The sequence below is a fragment of the Hyla sarda genome, chromosome 2 (genome assembly GCF_029499605.1).
Source record: "Hyla sarda isolate aHylSar1 chromosome 2, aHylSar1.hap1, whole genome shotgun sequence".
NCBI classification, from domain to species: Eukaryota; Metazoa; Chordata; class Amphibia; order Anura; family Hylidae; genus Hyla; species Hyla sarda.
In genome coordinates this window covers 247807384-247829965 of record NC_079190.1, presented here as the reverse complement: position 1 = coordinate 247829965, position 22582 = coordinate 247807384, and the positions used below count along the sequence as shown (strand labels likewise).

At 42.6% G+C, this 22582-nt stretch overlaps 2 long non-coding RNA genes across 3 annotated transcripts in view; one reads left to right on the top strand and one right to left on the bottom strand.

The window, feature by feature from the left end:
• Positions 1-8538: 8538 nt before the first annotated feature.
• The window catches only part of LOC130355958 (uncharacterized), a 63559-nt gene continuing 49515 nt past the window's right edge, over positions 8539-22582 (top strand). Inside the window, exon 1 of the long non-coding RNA XR_008888715.1 lies at positions 8539-8674. This is a non-coding gene — a long non-coding RNA (uncharacterized LOC130355958). The remainder of the gene's footprint in view (positions 8675-22582) is intronic.
• LOC130355957 (uncharacterized) overlaps positions 9130-22582 on the bottom strand; it is a 74764-nt gene continuing 61311 nt past the window's right edge. For both annotated transcript variants that reach the window (XR_008888714.1, XR_008888713.1), the window contains exon 5: positions 9130-9501. This is a non-coding gene — a long non-coding RNA (uncharacterized LOC130355957). The remainder of the gene's footprint in view (positions 9502-22582) is intronic.

The following is a 22582-nucleotide window of genomic DNA, read 5'->3' as shown; positions in this document are numbered from 1 at the left end:
AGGGGGAGGGGGAGGGGGGGGGCGATATTGGTCGGGGGCTGGGTGTCTTCCAACACAGGGTGCCTCCAGTTGTTTCCCCACTACAACTCCCAGCATGCCCTGACAGCAAATAGATGTCAGGGCATGCTGGGAGTTGTAGTGGTGAAACAGCTGGAGGCACCCTGTCAGGAGAACTATGGGCGGAACTCGGCCCCCAGCAGGCATCAGTGACGTGGTGCCTGCTGGGGAAGTCTGCCTGGTAGTGAGCACACTACCAGGCAGACAAAATGCCATTTTTAAGATAATAAAAAAATAAAAATAAAGGCAGGGAGGGGGTTAGGGATAGATGGGCAATAGGCAGGGACAGAAAAAAAAAAAGAGGATGGTGGGAGCTACCCTTTAATGACTGAGTTTCAACCTGCATATGAAAATGATGATTATCACCTGTTTAATATAATTGGTTAGTCAGACATCTGACTAAGGATGGTCACGCCAAATTTTTATTACATTTAGATTTCTCTTTTGTTCATTAAAATTCTATTCTTGCTCTGCAGGATTTTGTTCAGATCTGCCTAAGACTTTTGACAAGGACTGTACATTTTTGTTGAAGCAGATATATTGCTTAAACTTCAGTTCTGCTCTGTTAATAGCATTTAGCAATTACACTGACAAAGGAAATAACAGACCAGAGTAACACATTTAAAAAAACACTTTTATAATTATTGCTTTGTACTTATTACAGTACAAAAAATCCATAGTAAACAATTATAAAAAAAAAACTGTGCTTACTATTGCTTCTATTGCCTCTGCAGCTTGATGTGTGAGCTCTATTTTCTCTCTATACTTGTACACAGCCTTTATGATTCTTCACTGTAAACTGTCTTTTGTTGGCTCTCCTTTTAAGCCTGGGTGAGCTGTCCTCTGATTTCTCTCCTTTCTGTCCACTCTTTGAGCTGGTGTGTATCTCAAAAAGTACTGCTATTTTTAACACTGAGAGAGAAGATAATCCACTAACAGACATATCGTATATTTCTTTAAATGGGCACCATCACTTTGTAGAGACATGTCAAAAGTTGATCAGTCAGGGTGTTAATATTGCAACCGATGTCTCTGATGTCAGCTGCACTTTTCTCCTTGCTAGTTCTTACAATTGGTTGAAGTCTAAACACTTAGAGCCCGACCGTTCAAACTTTTTTGACATTTAAACATTTTTTTTAAGCAACAAGTACACTTTAAATAGCAGCTAAATGGTAGGACATTTTAAAGGGGACAATTTTAAAAAAAAATATACTTCATTTTGCATTTAAGAAAAAAAACAATGTAAAGGTATCCTTAGCTTTTTAAAAAACGTGCACCATAAAAACATGATTTAAGCAAAGGGAACTTTATAATGGCACACTCTCTTTTCAGGGATTCTGTTTACTCTATCTGCCTCTAAAGAACTGCAGATACCTTTTGGATAGATGTAAGGGTATAAAATCAAATTGTACCTTCCATGAAACCAATGATGCTTGCCCAACTTATTCAATCATCTTTTTATATCTTAGCTGTGTGTCAAGGAGGTGGAGCTGAGCTGCTCAAGTACCACAGTCTGGCAAACCTTCTCGGTTGCCCTCATCTTCCAGCTCCTCCTTGATTATGTGCAGAGCTCTGTACATCGGTCAAAAAGGTACTGGGAGGTGATGGTGAGTAAGGAGGGGTGCCGTGCATGCTGTGGCACTAAGGCTCATTTTACACTGCTATTGTGTTCTGTCCGAAAACGCCCATTATGCCCTCTCTTTTTTTATTTTTTGTCTTTTTAACGACCGTTATCAGGACGGGACACAATGGCCAACAACAGGTCCTGATGGATTTCATTGACTATAATGGGGTCCGTTGGACGTCTTTGTTTTTTTAGGGGGAATAGCGGGAGAAAAAGACTGCTCATGCAGTCATTTTTCTCCCGCTATTCTCACCTCATTTTTTAACATCTGATTGCTGGGAGTGTGAAAGAGGTCTTAAGCAGCTCGGCTCTGGGGCCTTAACTCTCTACAAGAGCCATTTACATTTTTTACAAGAGCATTTTTTTACCCCATAATTGTTTTTGTTTTTTTACATAATATGAATCTCTATAATGCCATATACAAATACTCTCTCAGGTGTTTTGAGCCTTGTATTTTAGACAAGCAGTGCATATCTTTGAAAATAGATGTAACTTTAATAAGGCATAAGGAGCTGCTGCCAAAAGAGCTAGATTTGACTGAACAGTGTTAGCATGACAATCATTGTATCAAGTCAGAGCCTTTGGCTTATCATTGTGTCATGCAGCTCGTGTCTGCTGTGTAGTGAACACAGGATATGATGCAGGTGCATAATGCTTGCACATAGTAAAGCAAAAGAAGCGTTTGCTATTATTTTCTTTAAGCCATGAAGGAGCTTAACTGGATTGTGCTAATAAATTAGCTGAAGGCTTTCTTTAGGATGAGTGGATGTGCGCAGCCCATTTTGTGATGCACTGTACTATAGCATATGATGAAGGACTTGTTTTCATTTTAGCATTTCTATCAAGATCAATTTCCATAATCAGCTTCACAGTCTTTCTCAGGCTCTTTGGTGGTGTCACAGGGAAAGAGTGGCACATCTGTTATCTATCACAGCCATATTGAAGTCACAATCCTAGCATTGCCCTCCTGCATCAACAAAGGAATCATGCAGATCATATCTTCTAAATAGCGGAAATTTTAAAGCTTGTTTGTGAATGGAGGAGGGGTGACCTGGACTGGTGTACAAGCCAACAGAATAACTGCTTCCCAGGGAATTAAACAGGGAATTTGTTTATCTCATAAACAAAACATAGCACAGATTACCTATTTATGATAGCAGAGAATACTTCATAAATCAAACACAGTCAGTCTAGCTGTATCTCTATCCACAGGTGTGCTGCTCACTTTGCCAGCACGCTGTGGTCTAAAACTTCATACAAAGTAGAAACTACCTGCCCAATGTTGTGTATATCCCCCTCCTGCTACCATAAAAGCTCTAATCCATCAAAGCATTTACTCCACAAGAACTCTGAAGGTGTCCTGTGGTATATGGCACCAATATATTAACAGGTGATTTTTTTCATTCCTGTAAGATATGAGGTAGGACTCTGTAAATTGAACTTGTTGTTTTCAAGATTGCACACAGATGCAAGATTGGATAGAGATCTTGGGAATTTGGAGCCGAAGTCGACGCTTGAAATCTGTGTCAGTTTCTTCAAGCCATTCCAGATAAATCTGTGTGGCTGGGAACATCATTTTACTTAAAGAGACCACTGCCATTAAGGGAAACTGTATCCATAAAGGCATCTCCTTGGTCTACAACAATATTTAGGTAGGTGGTACATGTCAAAATAATACCCTCATGAATGCTAAGACCCAGGGTTTCTCAGAAACATTACCCAGAGCATCATCCTGCCTCTGAATGAATGAACTGATCGTATGAAATACTTTCGTCTTTACATAGTTGATGTGCTGACAACAAAATCACACAAAAATTATCAACAGAAATCAAATTTGGATATGGAGTCACACTCAAAATCAAAGTGGAAAACCACACTACAGGCTGATCTAACTTTGATGTAATGTCTGTAAAACAAGTCAAAATCAGGCTCAGTAGTGTGTGTGGCCTCCACGGGCCCGTATGACCTCCCTACAATGCCTGGTCATTCTCCTGATGAGGTGGCGGATGGTCTCCTGATGGATGTCCGTCCAGACCTGAACTAAAGCATCCACCAACTCTTGGACAGTCTGTGGTGCAACATGGCAATGGTGGATGGAGCGAGACAGGATGTCCCAGATGTGCTCAATTGGATTCAGGTCTGGGGAATGGGAGGGCCAGTCCAGCCACGAGGTCTAGCATTGTCTTGCATTAGGAGGGACCCAGAGCCAACCGCACCAGCATATGGTCTCCCAAGGATTCTGAAGATCTTGCAAGCACATGGTGGGCTCTGCGGCCCTCCAAAGAAATGCCACCCCTCACCCTTACTGACCCACTGCCAAACCGGTCATGCTGAAGGATGTTGCAGCCAGCAGAACGTTCTCCACAGCGTCTCCAGACTCTCACGTCTGTCCCATATGCTCACTGTGAACCAGCTTTCATCTGTGAGGAGCAGAGGGCGCCAGTGACGAATTTGCCAATCTTGTTGTTCTCTGGCAAATGCCAAACGTCCTGCATGGTGTTGGGCTGTAAGCACAACCTGCACCTGTGGAAATCGGGCCCTCATACCACCATCATGGAGTCTGTTTCTGACTGTTTGAGTGGACATATGAAATTTGTGGCCAGTTGGAAGTCATTTTGCAGGGCTCTGGCAGTGCTTCTCCTGCCCTTCCTTGCACAAAGGCGGAGGTAGCAGTCCTGCTGCTGGGTTGTTGCCCTCCTACGGCCTCCTCCACATCTCCTGATGTACTGGCCTGTCTCCTGGTAGCACCTCCATGCTCTGGACACTATGCTGACAGACACAGCAAACCTTCTTGCCACAGCTCGCATTGATGTGCCAACCTGGATGAGCTGCACTATCTGAGCCACTTGTGTGGGTTGTAGACTCCCTCTCATGCTACCACTTGAGTGAAAGCACCGCCAGCATTCAAGAGTGACCAAAACATCAGCCAGGATGCATAGGACCTGAGAAGTGGTCTGTGGTCACCCCCTGCAGAACCACTCCTTTTTTGGGCGTGTCTTGCTAATTGCCTATAATTTCCACCTGCTGTCTGTTCCATTTGCACAACAGCATGTGAAATTTATTGCCAATCCGTGTTGCTTCCTGAGTGGACAGTGTGATTTCACAGAAGTGTGATTGACTTGGAGTTACATTGTGTTGTTTAAATGTTCCCTTTATTTATTTGAGCAGTGTATATTTTCTATGTTATAGAAGCACAGACATATATGAAAGGTACCATGTGTTTCCCTGCCCCAAAAGAAAGTTTGAATTGTGAATTGCAGCTGACAGATTTACTTTAAATGTTTGTTAAGTGAGTTAGATAAAAATGAAAAATTTAATTTAAAATTACAAAAAGTAAAAAATGTTGTTTAATTCACCCATGTGAAAGGCTCTGTAATGATATTGAATGAAGCTGTTTTCATGTACTGTAAGGGAGTTTTACAATATTCGCCTTTTATCCTTGTGGATTACAGATCTGGACCTGGCTGTTGATAACCTTCTTATCATAAGCATGCTAGGAGTGCTTATGTTCCTGCACTAGATATATAGAAATGAGAGAGAAAGATATATATATATATATATATATATATATATATATATATATGAGATAAATAGACAGATAGATGATATGGGGGATACAGAGAAGACTGATTCAAATGTCACACCTGGTACCTTAAACACGGGGCCAGACAATTTACCATCACCGACTCCGCCATTGAAATTCCATAGTGTGAATGGTGCAGAGGAATCCCATTGCCAGCAATAGGAATCTGCAGCACCAGAATTTCTGACCGAAATTACTAAACGGAATTTTGGTCGGAAATTCTGTCTAGTGTTGCTCGCGAATATTCGCAATTCGAATTTTATTCGCGAATTCGCGAATATTCGCGAATATAGCGCTATATATTCGTAATTACGAATATTCTTTTTTTTTTTTTTTTTTTTCACAGTACACATCACAGAGATCATCCCTCTCTGCTTCCAGTTTATGTGGTGTAAGAAGGCTCTAATACTACTGTGTGAGACTGGCGTGCGAATTTTCGTATATACGAAAATTTGCATATGCTAATTTTCGCATATGCGAATTTCCGCTTATGTCAATTTATTGTATATACAAATTTTCGCATATGTTAATTTTTGCACCCGCGAATATTCGCATATGCGAAAATAAAACGAGAATATTACGAATATGCGAATATTCGCGAATATGCCGAATATTCGTCCATATATTCGCGAATATTCGCAAATTCGAATATGGCCTATGCCGCTCAACACTAATTTTCTGTCGTGTGAACCCAGCATTACAGCTGTCAGGTAACAGGTCCCCTATCTGAGTGTACAAGGGAAGGAAAGAAAAATGTGGCTCTGCTGGCTTGGACAGAGTTATTCTGGTGTCTCCTTAAGGCTAAATTTCCACTTGTTTTTTTTCTGGCAGTTTTTGGATATATACCACTGCAGTTTTTGAGCCAAAGTCAGAAATGTATTCATAAGGAATAGGACATATAAAGGAAGGACTTACACTTCTCCTCCCTTATGGATCCACTTCTGACTTTGGCTCAAAAACTGCAGTGGAAGACATCCAAAAACTGCCAGAAAAAAACCCAAGTGGAAACTTAGCCTTACTGGGGCAAAGTAATGCACCCTGTGTGGTCTTAGGTCACACAGCTGTAATGCAAAGTGTTTCTCTTTGTGTTGCCATATTAGTCGAGCTGTAATATCTCTATGTGTTTTTATATTGGTGGTATTTATTATAGCACTAGTAAAAGTATCACAGTGATATAGCAAAACACAGTGAGATTATAGTACAGTAATATAGTAGCACAATGGCAGTATTATATCTAATAGTGCTGTCATATAACTGGTACTATAATATGTCTCTGTGCTTCTTTATTACTGGTACTTACAGTATTATAGCAACAATAAGAGCAGTAGCTTATTACAAAGATATACTGTAACAAAGCACAGTGAGTATCCAGTACCAGTAATATTGTAGCACAATGGCAGTTTTATATCTCATTGTGCTGTCATAATACTGGTACTGTAATATGTCTCTTTACTGCTTTATACTGGGAGTTGTAGTTTTGCAACATCTGGAGGTCCGCAGGTTGAAGACCACTGGTATTGGAGGTTATACTCACGTGTCCCCGCCGCTCCGGACCGTCACCGCTGCCCTGGATGTCGTCTTCCATCGCTGTCGCCGCGTCCCCGGGGTTTTCCCGTCGCTCTGGAAAGGCCTCTGCTTCCCCGGCACCCTCGCTCTCCGTCGCCGCCATTACGTCACTACGCATGCCGCTCCTATTGGATGACGGGACAGCGTGCGCAGCAACGTGATGACGACGATGAAGAGCACCGACGATGCAGGGGATCCTGAAGAGGACCCGCAGGAGCCCCGAGGACAGGTAAGTGATCATCAGTGGACCACGCGGGGCACCGTAAATGGCTATCCGGTGGCAGCTGAAGCAGTCTGCGCTGCCGGATAGCCGTTTATGCGATGGCCTTGACATACAAAAGCATCGTATGTTGATGCTGCCTTCAACATGCGATGGCCTCTGAGAGGCCATCGTATGTTGAAATGATCGTATGTTGAGGCCATCGTAGGTCGGGGGGTCACTGTAGTTCTTGTAATACAGCAGCACTATATTGCAATGGCATTACCACCACTGTTTCAGTATGAGGAGACATCTACGGGCACAGCACACCGCAAGACTTTTTTATTTTATTTGTTATTTAGAATTTAACATATTTAACTGATTAGCCAAATACACCTAGGTATTAGTATTTGCTTGTTCAATATACTGTTCATTGGTGTGTTTATTCTGTCATTACATGATTTTCAGTCAAGACAATCAAAATTACTGTACAATCATTTACATATTCTGTATGATTTAGGCTCTGTTCACACCAACAGGAATGGAAATATTTGCATCTTTTTCTATGTTTGAACCCAATTATGGTTTGGGCTAAACATACTGATCAAAATGCTGGTACAGAATTACTGATACAGGGAGCTCCTGATTATAGTTGGCATTACTGTTTCTTGATATGAGTTGCCTTTCCTCTGTTATTCCAGTGAGGCTCTTGTGCACTTGGAGCGTCTGACCTGCATCTTCACTAATAATACAGTGCCCCCCGACCTACGATGGCCCCGACATATGATCATTTCAACATACGATGGCCTCTCCGAGGCCATCGCATGTTGAAGGCAGCATCAACATACAATGCTTTTGTATGTCGGGCCATCGCATAAACGGCTATCTGGAAGCGCAGACTGCTTCAGCTGCCACCGGATAGCCATTTACGGTGCCCCGTGTGGTCCGCTAACGATCACTTACCTGTCCTCGGGGCTCCGGCGGGTCCTCTTCGGGATCCCTGCATCGTCGGCGCTCTCCATCGTCATCATCACATCGATGCGCACGCCGTCCCGTCATCCAATAGGAGCGGCGTGTGTAGCGACGTGATGGCAGCGACGGAGAGCGAGGATGCCGGGGAAGCAGAGGCCTTGCCAGAGCGGCGGGGACACCCCGGGGATGCGGCGACAGTGATGGAGGGCGACATGAGCGGTGACGGTCCGGAGCGGTGGTGACAAGTGAGTATAACCTCCAATACCAGTGGTCTTCAACCTGCGGACCTCCAGATGTTGCAAAACTACAACTCCCAGCATGCCTGGACAGCCGCTGGCTGTCCGGGCATGCTGGGTTTTGTAGTTTTGCAACATCTGGAGGTCCAAAGGTTATAGACCACTGTCCTATACTTTCCATTGCACAGATCCCTCAACATACGATGGTTTCAACAAACGATGATCCATTTGGAACGGATTACCATCGTATGTTGAGGGACCACTGTACTCGTCTCTCGCAAGCAGAAAGGTCTCACATATTGTCTGCCGGCCAGACATCACAGTGCAGCCGGGGGTAATAAACGCCCTGAGTGAACAAGAGCCTAATTTGCATTTCTACCATTTCAGGATCCTGTGGATAGGAGATAAGTAAATTTTCCCTGGAGTTCTCCTTTAAGGTTAGTGAACAAGGCAATATACCTGAGAGTAGGTATTATATTGATGTCGTATACTGTATATGTGCATGTCTACAAGGAAGCTGAAAGCTTTAGACTCAATGGGGGAGATTTATCAAAACCTGTCCAGAAGAAAAGTTGCCCAGTTGCCCATAGCAACCAATCAGATCGCTTCTTTCATTTTTAACAAGGCCTCTGCAAAATGAAAGAAGCAATCTGATTGGTTGCTATGGGCAACTGGGTAACTTTTCCTTACACAGGTTTTGATAAATCTCCCCCATTAATCTTAGCAAAAATGATTTCCATGGGAATTTCTTACTGTGTGGTATATTTGTGTTTTCATTTGTTTCCACTGAGATTGCTCTTCAGAGAACTGAGTATTATGGTTGTGAGGTGTTAATAATCCTCTTCATGCATATGCAAAACCAGATCGAAATAGAAGATTTTTTATTCGCCATTTCTCTAATAAAAATATATTGTGTAGTTAAAGCATTTCTTCTTCTATGTTCCCCTAGGAAAAGGATTAAGATGTTATTTAAATGCATTAACCCTCCCCTGACATAGCGAACATAGAGAACTACATTTCCAGAATAGCCAAGTGTTGCATGTCACGTTAATGTGCAGTATTGTGTCCATGTCATTATACTGTACTGTTGGTTCCTGTTATTCAGAATCAATCTTGAACACATTGCTGGATCATACAGTTGCTAAGGCACAATGAAGGCTGCCACAGTAACCACTGCTCGCAACTCACTACACAATACTTCTCCCGGGGCTATGGAACAGGTGGCCAATTACAAAATTCGGTTTCTTCCCAACGCACTTCAGTCCTATAAAGCCATAAAAGGAATCATGTTCAATTTCACCAGTGCTGGAAAAAAAACACATTAAAACTTTTACAGTACAAGGAATTGCCCTTTGCTACCAAGGGCAAAAAATGTAATTAAACTCCAAAAACAGATTTTTGTCTGCATGGTACTTTAACTTTTAATAATATGACAGTGGTTAGATCAGGAGAGAAAAAAGAAAGAGAATGCTTTGTTACTTACCTACTATTTTTTTCCGTATTGTTATTTGAAAAGACCGAATGTTACCTATGGGCTTGTTGTAATGTTCATTTTTTTGCAAGTTAATTGCTTTTACTATATTTCCTATCTATTGTAGCAGACATAATTATTAGTTTCTCAACATCATGAAAAAGGTCATTTAAAGGGGTACTCCACCCCAAGACATCTTATCCCCTATCCAAAGGAGGGGGCGTGACGCCGCCATGCCCCCTCCCATAGACTGTCTAGGGGTGGAGTACCCCTTTAAGCTTCCTGGCACTCATTTTATGTGTATATCAAAATATGTTATACAGCATGTGCAAGTTACAGTTACAATGGGTTCCAACTTATAAAAGGTATAAGACAAACTCCAGCAGTGAAATAAAGGCCATGAATAGAAAATCTATGTTCAAAACTGTCTATAAAGGGGCAGGGTTTATCAAGAAGGGTATGGCCAACAACAGTCTGACAAATTTATTTAGTAAGAGTACAATTACACATACAGGATCCTGCACAGATTTGATGCGCAGGATTTGTAACTGCAGATTAGAAGCTGTGCTCAGTCATTAGGTTTACATTGAAATCTGCAGCAGAAAATCCTGCGCATCACATCTGTGTGAATGTACCCTTAAAGAATATAATGCAAATAAAACCAACACCAATCAGAATCTGTAATAGCGGACGTAGATTTCATGTTCATGTTTGAGGACAGTCCGAGATGTGCTAAATTTATTAAGAGACATCCATATTTTAATAATTTTTGTGAATTTTATTCCGATTTACTTTGTTTTTGCTTAAATTTACCGTTAAACTTCAGGTTTCAAAAGGGGTGTAAACTTTAGCTAATATCTAGGTAAAAACTGAACCAACTTATGGACATATGTTGTGACAAATATCCTGCATTGCCACTAACTTTTACATTGGCTTAGAGGGAACCAGTCCTCTGTTTTATGTTGTTCAAACCATGGACAGAATAAAGTAGGTGCAGGGAGCGTGATCCTGACATACCATGATTATCTCTGAAATACTCAGGCATTTAACTGAAATAATAGTTTAAAGGAGTTCTCTAAGCTAAAATTTTTAACCCCCGCTGTGCCCGGGCTGTAAAACTATACATAATAAACTTTCACTTACCTGCCTACAATCCCCCGTTGTTCCGATATTGCCGTCCCTTTCTCTGGTCCTGGTCTCTTCCACTTCCTGCAGGTTGGTGACTTCACCCTGCGCTCAGCCTATCAGCGGCTGCAGCAATGTTCCGTCGCTGCTGCTGATAGGCTGAGCGCAGAGTGAAGTCACCGACCCGCAGGAAGAGGAAGCTGACAGGGACCGGAGCACGCGCGGCGATATCGGAACAACGGGGGATCGTAGGCAGGTAAGTGAAAGTTAATTATGTATAGTTTTACAGCCTGGGCACAGCGGGGGATAAAAGATTTCAGTTGGAGAACTCCTTTAAGTAGTCACGAGAGGTGGTCCCTGCAGCTGCTTCCTGTCCCACTAACCCTGAGGGACATGTATGCTACATAAAGACCTACTTCTTCAATGTTTTACAATATTGAATTATATTCAGGCAGGATTTACACTAAAGCACACCTGACGGGTGATTTATTCTGAACTGTGCATCATTTCTGAGTAAAAAATAGAGTAAATCCTGACAAGTCTTCTAGAAGACTCATCCTGCCCACAGCAGGTGATTGATAGCTCCCCCTGTATCAGTGTGTACAAAATTATCAGTCAATCCCTAGGTGTGGGCAGAGAAGAGGACTCTCACAGTATATCCTAAGGCCCCATTCACACGGCGGAATTTCTGAGCAGAATCTGGACGGAAAAATTCTGCTTGTTTTCCCATTGTTTTCTGCAGAATCCCATTGTTTTCCGCAGAATCCGCTCAGTAAGGCATTGCCGTCTATGGAGACAGCACATTTTTGATCGATCCTAGCACCAGCTTGTTCTGTTAGTACTTGCTGTGAATGTTGCTGTAGTGATAGGAAATATTTGCAAAATAGATATTATAGGAAACAACAAATGCAATACTAATGTTTTCTTTGCTGTATAGTCCACCCTAGCTAAATCAATGGGAGCTGGAAAACTTTTTTATTTTATTTTTTTCCTTTTTTTTTAAATTGTGAGAATGCAATTTTTTTAAACTCTTATTTATTACAAAGTCATATCTGACCACAAAGACAAAAAGCCAAGCATGAGCACAGGAAATATACTGGATAAACACATTCAGGGTGCATTCACATGATAGTAGCTAGCAGCGAGTTTCCCGCTGCGAGTTACGCTACCATTTATTTAAATTGACCGCGGACAGTCCACAAATCTGACACTATTGTGGACTGTCTGTGGACCCATTCAAATCAATGGTAGTGGGACTCGCAGCAGGTTTTCCGCAGTGTGAAACCCGCTGCTAGTAATAACGTGTGAACGCACCCTGAAGTCGAATTTTTAACACTTGTTTATGCACTAGGCAGCCTAAGAAAAACAAATGTAAATCTTGCTAGTAAAGAATAAATAGCAATGTAACATGCATATCCAGTTCAATCATGCTAATGCTTACACTGTTCTAGACAGTGAATACATTGTATCCCTTATGTAAATGAAACATATAAGAACACTGCTCACATGCTGGGTTATCACATTCACATGCCCTACCATAGCTGTGATGTGTTCCACTTCATCATACAGATGCCTTCCAGCTCTGACTTTGCTTCCTTATCTCCTTCCAGCACGAGCCACTTATAAGGACACTTGCAGTGTAAAGTATCACAGTTGTAGATCTATCAATAACTGCTCATTATTAGATATGGCATGGAGTGTGCCACCCAATTTCCAAAGCAGATGCTCTTCACATTTCAGTTATCTAGCTTCTTTTTCTTTCTCTCTTTTTTTTTTTTTTTTTTTGTCTTTCTATGTAACCTCTTCCACTGGCATGCCTTCTGGGCCTTAATGCCCAAGCAATTAGATTTTTTTCTGTTTCTCTATCGTTGTTCCTTAAGGTGCCATTTAAGTTTTCAAATGCCTTTTTTTTTTTTTTTGCAGGAAAAGATGTACTTTTTAATGTCCCCATTTTGGAAATCATAAACAAAGGTTGAAATTCCCATTGTGCCATAAAAATAAAAACATCTACTTACCTTCTGCTGCTCCACTGGTGCATCCATTGTCCCACTGCAGTCCCTGGTGCATTCCTCTTCCTGGTTCCCGGTGGTCAATGCATCATGCTGCAGCTCAGTGAATTGCTGGCCACCACAATGTCCTACCTTGGCCAGTATTAAGCCCTGGTACAGGTCTTGTTCCTGTTGTCTTTGTGTTTCCTTAGTTGTTTTTTTTTTTTTTTATAACAGAAACAATGGGTATGTTGCTGTAACCCGGTGTACTCCTTTATTTATTCGTTTTTACCAAGGGAAATAGAATTTTTGTTGATGATAAAAAATAACGTTAAAGCTTTATTTTGTGGGTAAGTATGATTGAGTTAGCAAATTTTATATATATATATATATATATATATATATATATATATATATATATATATATATATATATATATATTGTGGCAGTGTGGCAAGGAAAGGGTGTATTTCCCTTGCTAACTCTGGAGAATGCTCCACCTGTGGCCTGATTAATGAGGTATCAAGAAGGTGAAGTGTGTTTAAAAGGAAAAGAAACAGAATAGTTGGGGCTCTCCCTGGAAAACAGTATGCTGACTGTTAGAGGGGGAGACACATGGGCCCTGTTTAGGTAACACGCAGAAGGCGCTGCGAGTGGTCCAAGAATTGGTGTGAACTGTGAGTAACAGGTTGCAGGAGACAAATGCTTAACTGGCTGAGGGTAGCTCACCAGTTCGTAGTCAGGGCATGCTGATATGTGTAGTCAGTGACCAGACGGTCAAGGACTTTATTTTGTTCCTGTTTATGTTTTGTTTTACCTGCAACCTGTGGAAATAAAGCTGGCGAGGAGCCAGACTTGTATGCGGAACTGTGGTCTGTGGTGTTATTGTGAGGAACGTGTTCCGTGGAAAGTGACCAGGACGATCCCAGAGCTAATCCCCAAGACTGTTCGTCACATTTTGGTGGAGGATGCTGGTACACAGTTGCCAAGGGCAACCAACGGGCGAGTTGGAGAGGAGCCATTGCTAGGAGTAGCCCCCTGTAAGATTAGAAGTTGGAGGAGCCCAGCAGAGGAGTTCAAGCACAGGATGGTCTCTGTGGAGGAGCGTTGCTAGGGGCAACGGATTGAGATTTTTTTTCTGGAAAAAGGACATCGGCAGGCCGTTGCTGGGGGCAACCGACGTGGGTCACAACCGGTGGTCGCCAGGATGAAGCCGAGGTCCCGTGAGTTGTTGGTGGGCGGAATCCCATTGTGGGTGGACTTGGATTGTTGCCAGACTGTATCTCGGATTATGCCAGAAATAATTCCATTTGTGAAGTCCCACCCGGAGCCCGGTAAGACTGTTCAAATTACCTTTGATACATGTTTTGGGACAGTAAGCCATATGATGGAGGTATGTGCGGAACTTACAGTTGAAATTGTACTGGGCAGAGACTTTCCGTATTTCTGACAGCTGTGGGATGCTGAGAGTGCACCTCAGAGTTCGCACCCAAAGGTTCCGAAAGTAGTGAGGACTGGGTTGTCTCTACTGGACTGTGTGAATGGTGCTGTATATTGTGAACCCATACAGGCTGATAATGTTTTTCTTGAAACACTTATGTTAATGTGTTCTGATGTAAAGAGTACTGTTGCCACCTCTCGCAGGACAGAAGAAAACCTGTGTGAGCTGGAAATAGAAGGTAAAAAGATGATGGTTTTGTTAGATCCAAAATGTGACGAACCATCTTGGGGATTAGCTCTGGGATCGTCCTGGTCACTTGCCACGGGACACGTTCCTCACAATAACACCACAGACCACAGTTCCGCATACAAGTCTGGCTCCGCGCCAGCTTTATTTCCACAGGTTGCAGGTAAAACAAAACATAAACAGGAACAAAATAAAGTCCTAGACCGTCTGGTCACTGACTACACATATCAGCATGCCCTGACTACGAACTGGTGAGCTACCCTCAGCCAGTTAAACATGTGTCTCCTGCAACCTGTTACTCACAGTTCACACCACTTCTTGGACCACTCGCAGCGCCTTCTGCGTGTTACCTAAACAGGGCCCGTGTGTCTCCCCCTCTAACAGTCAGCATACTATTTCCCAGGGAGAGCCCCAACTACTCTGTTTCTTTTGCTTTTAAACACACTTCCCCTTCCTGATACCTCATTAATCAGGCCACAGGTGGATTCTCCAGAGTTAGCAAGGGAAATACACCCTTTCCTTGCCACACTGCCACAATATATATATATATATATATATATATATATATATATATATATATATTTTACTATTTACTACTTTGGCACAATAGATACATAAAATAGTAAATAAATGTATTGCCACATTACAAGATCCATAGATTTTTTTTTATGTTAGAGCTCATTCTTTACAGAAAACATGTACTTTTTTATTGGTTCCAATTTGAAATATATAATAATAAAATAAAAAATACAATAAATTTTATTGTTTGGGTTGTTATAAATGTGGAGATATCTAATATGTGTTTTTTGTTTTTTTAAATGTTGAGTTGAGTTGGAAAACTCAATGAAAAAATATATCAAATAAGGAAAAAGAATGTAAAGGGAAAGTGATATGCAGACTTCTATGAAAAGGGACTCCTCACATGCAGCAGTCATGATATGACTGCAGAATGTGTGTGTGTGTGCATGTGTGCGTGCGTGTGTGCGTGTGTGAGAGGGGGGTATTCTACCAGGAGCGGAGTTATAGTGGCAGCTCCGTTGAGCTCCAACGTTCTCTGCATGGGAGACTTGTGCGGCCTTATTCTAAGAAGATTCTAAGGGCGTTATGGTGTTTAATGGATAAGGCATTTGTGCAAAGAAGAACTGAAATCTACCATAATTTAATAAAATGCATGTAAAATTCTACAATGACTGTTCAATGCAGTAATACAGCATCATGTTTAGGTCTATATTATGGACATAACATATGGTTCTATGGTGATCTACATTTGATTTAGTAGAACCACCAAGGAAGGTAAAGCTAGGTTCACACTGCGGAATCTCCAGACAGAAAATTTCCACCCGGAGATTCTGAGTGCGGCCAGCACTTAGTCGGTGCTAGGACCACGTGGACACTGCAGTGCTCCAATAGACTGCAATGTATTCCGCAGGGGTGGCGCAAGTATTTCCACCTGGAAAATTAGCAACGTCATACTTCAGGCGGAAATTTTGAAACGGATTTTCCATTCACATATTCCGCTTCAAAAAAATCCGAAGTGTGAATTTGTGAACGTAAAACCCATTCACTACACTATACATTTTAGTAAGCAGAATTTCTGCCTGCAATTTCAAAGCGGAAATTCCGTAGTGTGAACCTAGCCTAAGAGGATAAATCTTGTATTCTTAATACTGGTGCTGGCTGTATTAGCATTAGGGATGAGTGAGACAAATCCGAATTAGTAATGAATTTCAGGAAAAATTTGATTTGCAACGAATGCGAATATCACCGAGATTCAATTGCGCGAATTGCTTCATTAAACTCCATTTAGTGCGGTCCAGGCTCCAGGGCATCTTAAATGGCAGATCCACATATGAGCACATGGGGCAAGGAATCCTGGGAAGGCAGGAACAAGGGTTGGCGGGATGACCCTGAATCACATGCAGCATGTAGCCTATCAGCAGCCAGCCACCCCTGTGATGTCACAGCCCTATATAATCGGCAGCCATCTTGCGGCCAGTCACAACAGCGTTCTATTACAGAGAGAGGGGCAGAGAGCAGTGTGTGTTGCACAGAAAAGCATTTTTACAGCAGCGAATCACCTCCCAGTCACATCAGCCTTCTATTGCAGAGAGGAACAGGGAGCAGTGTGTTGCACAGAAAAGCTTTTTTACAGCAGCGATTCACCTCAAGCCCAAATCCAGCCTAGAAGCACTGATTGGGAAGGGAGTGAGATTGAGAGAGAGAGAGTGAGAGAGAGAGTGTGCAATTTTGGGTGTAGTACACAGCTACTGTGTGCTGCAGCACTGGTGTGTACAACAACTGAAAAGCTAATAGTAGCCAGCCAGTTAGGGTGAGCAGAGCACTAAAACCTTATAGTCCTCTATTAAGTGTAACCTGTGCGTACACCTAAGTGGTGTACCATTTTATTCCTGTTAAAGTCTTAAGGGCCTAGATACTGTGAAAGGCCAGGCAAAAGTACACACCTGCTGGTGTTGTAGACAAATACTGTTTTAAGCGTACTGGAGCGCATTTTCCTCACCTCATAAATGTATACCACATACGTACATCTAAGTGGTGTACCATTTTGTTTATGTTAAAATCTTAAGTGCCTAGATACTGTGAAAGGCCAGGCAAAAGTACATGCCTGCTGGTGTTGTAGACAAATACTGTTTAAGCGTAGTGGAGCGTATTGTACTCCCCTCATATACGCACTAAGTATGTCAGGCAGAGAAGTGCCAGGATGTGCACAGAGGAGTGGCAGAGGCCCACATTCATCAGGCAGAGGTTGCAACAGACTAGGGGAGAGGCCTGAGCTCCCGGTATCAGCTAGCGGTCCTGTCTCAACCAGAAACCCATCTGCCGTCATCGATTGGTTAACATGGTCATCCACTTCATCACAAGTGACAACTGACACCCCCAGTCAACAGTCTGTGGGTTCCTCAGACAGAATCCTCAGTTGGCATGGCCCGGGAGCAATCCCTGTCCTCACATTGCCTCTGTCCTATGCTGTTCCCTCCCCCACAGAAGTATCTTATGCTGTGGGTTCAGCTTCACTATTTAGTGAGGACAGTCAGCAGCTACTGCCCAGCCAAGAAGTGGAGGAGACATCTGTCGCTTCCTCTGCTAAGTGGGCAAGTAGTGATGAGGAGAGTGGCGTGGGAGGTGGTGTTCTGGCTCCTGAAGCAGACACTGTTGAGGAATCTGAGGAAGACATCAGTGATGTGCAGACACAACTCGATGACGATGAAGTCGATAATACTTGGGAGCTGGGTGCAGAAGGGGCTTCATCATCATCAGGAGAAGAGGGTTGCAGGTTGCCCGTGAGGCAGCAGCTGAGCCGGCAAGGTGGTAGCATGGCTGGCAGTCAGCATGGTGGCAGAAGTGGAAAGTCTGGTGCCAAACGTGCCCGGGGTAGACCACCTGCTTCGCGACAGCCTACCTTCCCGGGAGGTAGTGGAACAGGGGTTCCTGAAGTCGGTGGCAGTAGCAGTCAATCAGTGCGGACTGTTGGTGGGAAAATGAGCTACGCGGTGGTGTGGCAGTTTTTCATCAAGCATCCGGAGGATGTTAACCTGGCCACATGCAAGATGTGTTGGCAGAAGGTGAAACGTGGCCAGGGTCTCAATGTTAGAACCCCCACCCTGCATCAACATATGCAGCGTCACCATAAAGCAGCCTGGGAGAACCGTGGCTCTGATGTGGTGGTCCAGCCTGCGGCATGACACAGAGGCACGCCACTCCCTGTTTCAGCCAGCCAAGGCTCCACTACCTCAGCTGAAGGGAGCTGTGTGTCATACCCATCTTCTGTCGCTTCAGATGCTCCTGCTCTTCCTACTTCGAGTCAGTCATTCCGCCAGCAATCCATCGGCGAAGCCAGGTCCAAGAGACAACAGGATGTGCCCACTCATCCAACGGCACAGAAGCTGAATGTGCTCCTGTCCAAGTTGCTAGTGCTGCAGTCCCTCCCTTTTCAAGCGGTGGACTCTGCACCTTTCAGAGAACTGAAGGCTTGTGCCGAGCCGAGGTGGAGAGTGCCAAGCCGTCATTTCTTTGTGAAGAAGGCAGTATCAGCCCTGTACAATTTTGTGGAACAGAAGATTGTCCAGTCCTTGAGTCTGTCGGTGTGTACCAAAGTGCACGGCAACGCCGACGTGTGGAGCTGTAACTACTGTCAGGGACAATACATGTCTTTTACAGCCCACTGGGTAAATGTGGTTCCTGCACAGCCCCAACAGCAACTTGGACAGGTCACGCCACTTCCGCCTCCACGCTCTCAGGCTGTTGGTCCTGTGACAGTTTGCATCTCCACCTCCTCATCCTCCACCATGTCCTCAGCCTTCACTACATGGACAAGTCTCAGTGCCCCTCCAGCATACCATGTGTGCAGGGCACAGTGGTTTCACGTTGTTCTTCCCATGGTTTGCCTTAGCAAACGGAGTCACACAGGGGAGGAACTGCTAAAAGTCATTCATCAAGAAATTAAATCAGGGCTTACTCCATGAAAACTGGAAATGGGAACCATGGTGACCAACAATGATGAACAACGTCCTTCCACTACTTAATTTACTGCAACACATGTTGGAAATTATGGCTGGTCAGGGCACTGGAGACGTGGTGCCTATATCTCATGGCCACATGAGCCCTGTGGGGGCTGAACTGGAGGAGGAGGGGGAGGGGCACAGTGGAGCACAGTTTATGTTTCGTGAGATGGGCGTTTCTTCTAGTCATCTGACAGGGGAGGAGGAGCAGGAGCAGCCAAAGAAGCTAGAGGATTATGAGGAAGGCAAGACAGAGGACCCAGACACACCGTGGCTGTATGGAGATGGAGGTAGGGAGTCCCAACGGGTCACTTGCACAAATGGCACGATGCATGCTCACTTGCTGTCGTAGTGACCACCAAATTGTCACCATTCGGCAGCGGGATGACTTCTGGCTCTCTACCATATTGGACCCTTGCTACTGACACAAAATAGGGGCCTTTTTTACACCCACTTAGAGGGAGGACAAACTGACCTTCTACAGAGACATCCTATGTACTCTATCTGCACCATCGTCCGTCCTCTCGCAGGTCTGAATCGGGGGGCCCTCTGCGCTCACCTTCAGCTGCCATGGATGCTGGGGAGGGGTGGGGTGGTAGGAGCAGTACCATCTCCATCAGCAGTAGCCTGAGTCTACAGTCGCTGATGAGTAGCTTTCTTCACCTGCATAGTGAAGCAACTCATCAGCAGCAGGTAGACCTGGAGCAGGACCTGAACCAGCAGGTGGTGGCATACCTTGATATGACCATTCCAACACACCTTGAAGATCCGCTGGACTTCTGGGCAGCTAAACTTGATTTGTGGCCGCAACTAGCAGAGTTTGCCCTCGAAAAGCTGTCCTACCCGGTCAGTAGTGTGTCATCCGACGCGTTATTAGTGCGGCGGGGGCCATAGTAACCCCTAGGAGAACTCGTCTGTCCACTAAAAATGTGGAGAGACTGACCTTTGGGAAGATGAATCAGGCATGGATCAGCCAGAATTTCCACCAACCAATGCCTGATGCATCAGTGTATATTGACCATGGTGCCACACCAACACTTCACAAAAGTGGATAGTGCTAAACATATTTAAGGCGCTGCTCCCCAGTTATAGACATTCCTCTGCATCAGACCACAAGTAAGTATTGAGGATATGCATAATGTAAAACTTAACTTTTAACCCCTTAAGGACCCAGCCAATTTTCACTGTAGGACCCAGCCATTTTTTGCACATCTGACCACTGTCACTTTAAGCATTAATAACTCTGGGATGCTTTTACCTTTCATTCTAATTCCGAGAATGTTTTTTTGTGACATATTCTACTTTATGTTAGTGGTAAAACTTTGTCGATACTTGCATCATTCCTTGGTGGAAAATTCAAAAATTTGATGAAAAAAATTGAAAATGTTGTTAACTTTTAAGCTCTCTGCTAATAAGGAAAATGAATATTCAAAATAAATTATATATTAATTCACATATACAATATGTCTACTTTATGTTTGCATCATAAAGTTGACATGTTTTCACTTTTGGAAGACATCAGAGGGCTTCAAAGTATAGCAGCAATTTTCCAATTTTTCACAAAATATTTAAAATCGAAATTTTTCAGTGACCAGTTTTTTTTTTAAAGTGGATTTGAAGGGCTTTCATATTAGAAATACCCCACAAATGACCCCATTATAAGAACTGCAAAAAAAAATTCGAAATCTTCATTTTTTACACTGGCATGTTCTTCTAGACCCAGTTATTGAATTTTTACAAGGGGTAAAAGGAGAGAAATTTTCCTAAAATGTGTAACCCAATTTCTCTCGAGTAAGAAAATACCTCGCCAAACTAAGTGTTATAAGTAAATTTCCCACACAGGAAACTTGCTTCAATTTCTTCCTTCTAAAATATAGTCTAGCAAGATCATAAAACACTGCTATTTGTCTTAATGTCTAACCAAGATCATGTATAGAAAATGTCCAGAATGGGGTGGAAGTATATACAATTTCTTCCATATTTATGTCCTTAGATGGATTTGCTCATTCATGGAGTCATGTGATTTGTAGTTGGTTAGAAGGGGCAGGGAGTGTATTTAGCATTCCATATTGATGTCTATGATTAGATATTGACCATCTTGATGTCATTAGAACACAGTGATATGTAACCTTTTTCTTACATGATATTCCAAACCTTGTAGCTTTTGTTTCATTGTAACAAGTTACTTAGTACTCACATGTATTGTTCTACCGTATGTAGTCAATTAACAAGCTTGTAATGTTTACTAATATATCTAATTGATATTCATTTGCATATATCATTGTTTATTACTCATTTTTGTTTATAACCTTATAACCAATAAATCTGCATACTTTTATAATACCTGTGTATTATGGTATATTGCAAAACTACATCCTCAAGCGTTAATGTCATCCCGTCATAAAAAGAACTTGTTGATATCTGAGGAAATAGTCGGACTCAGATGTGATTTGCATTGATTGGCTTTGTCTACAGTTCACCAGGTAATAATTTTGATATTTTTAATAATTTTCATAATTTTCAATTGTTCATAATTAATAATTTTTGTGACCATAATTCATAATTGAGTCATTACCACACAACAAGATGGAGGCACTGCTGAGATATGATTGTGAGATGACAGATCAATGATTTAATGCTATTTTTGTTTGGAAGTAATTTTGCAATATTACTAACTGTTTCTGTATTAAACAAACTCTGTGTAATTCCATGCTAAGCATTGCATTCCATTGTGTTAGCAGTGGCAGGGTGTGGCTAAGCCATCTGCAGTTTGGTTATTGTAAACTGTTTTAATGAGTATGCCATCTAGTGGTTGTTAAGGTAACAGTGAGTCCAAAATTGCCATGTATGTCTTTCTTGGCATCAGTATGCCTAAAGCCAGATCACGTAGACAAACCCTTAGAAGGGTATGGTCTATACAATGTACAATGTCTGGTATTGAAGGTGTTAAACCCATACCAGAACCACAGATGAGTTTGTTGCTATAAGGTGTTATTACACAAATGCAACTAGTGCATGACAAGTAAATCAACTGCAGGAAGTTGTTTTGTCTATGCTGAACACAATTGATTTTTATATCGCCTGAAATTAATTGTAAAATTGTTGCAAGATGTTCAAGATGACATAGGGAACAAATTTAGGTATCATTAGCCTAGGCGGAAGGGTCTGGTTCTAGTCCTTTGACTCAGAAGCCTTCCTATTAATTCCTGGCACACATCTCCAATAGTTGGAGATTTACCCCCATAAGCGTAATGGACACAAATCACAGTAGTTGATTTTTATTAAGGTCCCAGATTACAGGGAGGTTGAGTTAAGTAGCTTAGGGCATGGCAGAAGGATAATAGAAAACTTTATGATGAAGTTTTACCCAATATATGCAAGTTGGAGTAAACATGTTTCTTGCAAAAAATTTATTGCAGGATTCTAACTGTACAATCTGCAATTGTCGCAGATATATAAATCCCCAAGGGGGGATTGTATTGTTTACCTGTATCTGATTAATCGTTTCAGATTGTAAAATGTCTTTTCACATATTTGTCAGTTTCTTCCAAGAAGGT